Here is a 5000-nt window from a genome sequence, read left to right as displayed (position 1 = left end):
AGGACGTACCGGTACGTTCTTGCAAAACACTGTTAATTACATATTTTTACATATTTTTGATAATTTTATGAGAAACTTCAGGCATTTTCCAAAAGAATGAGACCAACCTGACCTCTCTAGGACAAAAATTAAGCTTTTCAGAGCAATTTTAAAAAATTATATAGCAAAATGTGCTCGAAATTTAACCTTATGGTGGGGGTAAAAGGGCTAGAGAAACATCCGCCTATCCTAACTATGTCAACTTAACTTAAAATCTAAAATTCAACTAAATCAACTGGAATATGTGTTTTTATAGTATGGTGTAAGTATATTCTATTTCTCCGTTTAACATTTTTTGGGAAGTAAAGTCATAAACATATCAGGGGACCTGATTTAACACCCGCTGAAGCAAATGTCTTACTCTGTCTCCATCCCGAAATAATAGGGAGGGGAAAAAGAGAATTATATGTTATTTTTATCGTATAATCCCTAGTAATATTAGCCTTGGGTTAATATTGTATAACACTCTCAGGGGATTAACTTGTAGCAATTATAGTAGGTGTTACATTTCAAGGAATATTTCTGTACAATATGTATATATGTATGTATGTATACATATATATACAGTATATATATATATATATATATATTATATATATGCATATATATGTATATATATACATATATATATATACTGTATATATATATATATATATATATATATATATATATATATATATATATATATATATATGTATGTATGTATGTATACTCGAGGAGGTAAAAGACCTTCCACATAGTCAATTCTCTGGTTGTGGTGGCCTATGTGGTAACGTCCCTGCCTCGTGATTGCCATACGAGGATTCAAGCCCTGCTCAAACTCGTTAGTTCCTTTAATGACTGCAACCTTACCATTCTTGTGAGCTAAGGATTGGGGGGTTTGGGGGAGCCTATAGGTCTACCTGCTGAGTCATCAGCAGCCATTGCCTGGCTTTTCCTGGCCCTAGCTTGGGCGGAGAGGGGACTTGGGCAATGATCATATGTGTATATGGTCAGTCTCTAGGGCATTATCCTGCTTGGTAGGGCAATGTCACTGTCCCTTGCTTCTTTCGTGAGCGGACATTAAACCTATAAATGGTTTCTGACCGTATTGCAAATCCTCTAAGAGAAGCCTGAGCATTACCTCAATTTAATTTTGCTGGATAACACAGCAACTGCATCATCTTACCCCTTCCCTATACCTCCTTACACCCCCCCCCCCCCGCCCCTTATCCATCCCCCAGCCCAATACCTCCTCTCCTTCAATTGCTTTTTTACGTCTTTTACTGCCGCACAAACTACACAGATACGACCTCTGCTTTCGTTCAGTCCCGCTAACCCAGTTGAAATGTTAGATTGTGGCGAGACCTCGCACGAAAGTTGGGTAAATTGCATACAATATGGCCACCACCACACGGAAGACACCGTATTGAAGTCAAGGAGAACGTATAAGGAAAAGAAGAAGAAAATCTTTTTAAAGGAAAAGAGGAGTTGATGTAGAATGCGCAAACAAAACAGTCTAAAACTTTTGAAGCTGGTGAGATGAACCACCTATCTAGAATATGCGATGGAAATTGTGGATATTGCTAGAAATCGTTAAAAGATAAGAGGGGTTGAGACTATGGATCAGTGTCTTGACATGGTTCGACCATGTGGAAAGAATAGATTAAAAAAAAAACTTTAGTGAACACAGTCCTAGAAAAAGGCTAGGTAGATGGTTAGGAGGGTTTCTAGAAAGGAAGGGAGCAGATATTCAAAAGGATATTCCTTGAATCAGTGAATGGCGCACTTTGGAGAAAAGGGCTCGATACACTACTGGTGAACCATTTGAGTATATGCATGAAGCGGCTAATATTGTCCAAGTTATCTGCAAGGATGTTTATTGATTATATATGAGCATGACTGTGATTGCCTTACATTGTTTTCTTCCGATAAGGGGAGACTTTTCACCAAGCCCTCACCTCTTATATATTGCAAAAACACACACACGCACACAAACACACATCTATATATATATATATATATATATATATATATATATATATATATATATATATATATATATATATATATATATATATATACAGTATATATATATACTGTATTTATACATATTTATATATATATATATACACATATATATAAATATATACATATATATATATATATATATATATATATATATATATATATATACAGTATATATATATACTGTATTTATACATATTTATATATATAAATATATACACATATATATATATATACATATATATTCCTATTAATATGTTAACAAGAATCAAATATCAACCATCTCTCACATGCAGGAAATTTCTATCAGAATCATACATAGAAGACAAAAGATCAAGATAGAAAAATAAAACACCCACTCCCAGATAATAAAAAAAATAATGCTGAGTACTTGTAGAAGTCGTCTTCCACCCAAAAGAGCTCTCCCAACCTCATAACGAGTTCGTGATGATATAATGGAAAAGAAGAAGGTAAAGAGGAAGAAGATCAATAGAGAGAGAGAGAGAGAGAGAGAGAGAGAGAGAGAGAGAGAGAGAGGCAGAAGCATAATGCAAGCAAGGGTTGTGGCGGCCGATGTGGTAACGTCCCTGACTGGTACACGCCAGGCTAGGGTTCGAGTCCCGCTCAAACTCGTTGCTCCCTTAGGTCGCTGCAACCTCACCATCCTTGTGAGCTAAGAATGGGGGGTTTTGGAGAGCCTATAGGTCTATCTGCAGAGTCATCAGGAGCCATTGCCTGACCCTCCTTCGTCCTAGCTTGGGTGGAGAGGGGGCTTGGGCGCTGATCATATGTGTACAAATGGTCAGTCTCTAGGGCATTATCCTGCTCGATAGGGCAATGTCACTGTCCCTTGTCCCTACTATTCAAGAGCGGCCTTTAAACCTTAAAGGGATAACATGAAAGGAATTCCACCGAAATTGACACTACATGGATCCTGATTCACCCTTTGGTGTTATTGATATCTTAAGCGATAGTTCCTGATAACCTGAAATAAACAACCACAAATAAATAGCAAGTTAATGCAGGGATGGACTAGAGATTTTATTATCTGGAGTAGCCCTTTGTTAAGAGAAAGAACTTGATAATTAATATAAAATTTTGTATATATATATATATATATATATATATATATATATATACTGTATATATATACAGTGTGTATATATATATATATATATATATATATATATATACACTGTATATATATATATATATATATATATATATATATATATATATATATATATACAGTATACACTCGTCCCTTGTTAAGAGAAACAACCTAATATCAAATGAATAAATATATATATATATATATATATATATATATATATATATATATATAAATATATATATATATACATATATAAATATATATATATACATACACATACATAAATATATATAAATATATATATACATATATAGACACTGTTCATCCATGTATATATACATATATATAAATATATACAGTATGTATACATGTATGTATGTATAAATAAGGAATAAAAATGAATGGAAAAAGTTGACTAGAGCGGCCAACCCTGTAGTACAATGGGACTATTAAGGTCGAAAGAAGAAGATATGTCTTTATGTTCAGGCTAAATTGAATCAGTCTTCATAGTTTATATATGACATATCTATTTGAACGTTGTTACTGATCGTAGGATAAATTATATTCTTTATTCATTACTTATGTATAGTTTATTCATGTCCTTATTTCCTTTCCTCACCGAGCTATTTTTCCCTGTTCGAGCTCTTGCCATTAAAACATCATGCTTTTCCAACCAGGGCTGTGGCATTGCAAGTAATAATACTATTACTACGACTAATAATAATAATAATAATAATAATAATAATAATTATAATAATAATAATAACAATAATAATTATAATAATAATAATAATAATAATTATAATAATAATAATAATTATAATTATAATAATAATTATAATAATAATAGTAATAATAATTATAATAATAATAATAATAACAATAATAATAATAATTATCATAATAATATTATAGTCATCTCCATACTTCTGCAAACCCTATATCAAATCATGAAAATGCCTATCCAACAATAGAACTAATTTGACTGGAAGAAATCTTTGTAAAACTCTTCAGAAAACAACTATTTCACTCTGGCCCAACAATGTGGGCCTTAATTTTCTTATTGTTCACCTATAGAAGATATAAACACAACACAGTATTTATTATGTTCAATAATAAAGTGAATGAATTATATGTGAACAATGAATCTCTGCAACATTGCATCAATGATGGAAAAAAAAATTAAAATATGCTGTAAATTTTAAATGTATAGGACAGATTTTTTGTGTGAGTAGGGAATGTTTCTGTGATCTAAAAATCTAAGATGATATTGATAAAAACTAGAAATTGTTTGAGATTGCTTTGCAGCGTGAAAGATGATACGTTTTCTTATCCAAGTATGAAATAGTTTCGAAGGAACAATATCATTATTTAAAACTAGGAGCTGATTTTAAAGGAAAAACCAAATGGATTTTCTCAAACAATTACCAGCATTATATAAATCAGTTTTATATCATAAAGCTTCGATAATCTAATGGGTTTTTATAGTCAGCAAATGAAAATAGACGGTTAAAAAAAAAAAAAAAAAGTTAATGCAAAGCGGATATGTCCAACTCAAATCAAAACTTAAAATTATACCTCTCTTCCTCTCCAATTCGTTCACAAAAACACTAATTTGTGAAACTCCAAAAGGATATAATCGTAATTGAAGCAATAAAAATAATCAAGAGGATCTATAACATTTGATTAAATTTAGGAGAATATTTACGCCAATCCTGAGGCTCCCAGCTCAAACTCAACACTTGTTAACTAATTTACCATAAAATCATTAAAGCCTCTTCATATCCTTCTCGTAAGTGAACACTCAACATCAAACAAACTCAGTAACCCGACCAGCTAA

Source organism: Palaemon carinicauda, chromosome 9 (genome assembly GCF_036898095.1).
Source record: "Palaemon carinicauda isolate YSFRI2023 chromosome 9, ASM3689809v2, whole genome shotgun sequence".
Classification (NCBI taxonomy): Eukaryota; Metazoa; Arthropoda; class Malacostraca; order Decapoda; family Palaemonidae; genus Palaemon; species Palaemon carinicauda.
This window is presented reverse-complemented; position numbering follows the sequence as displayed.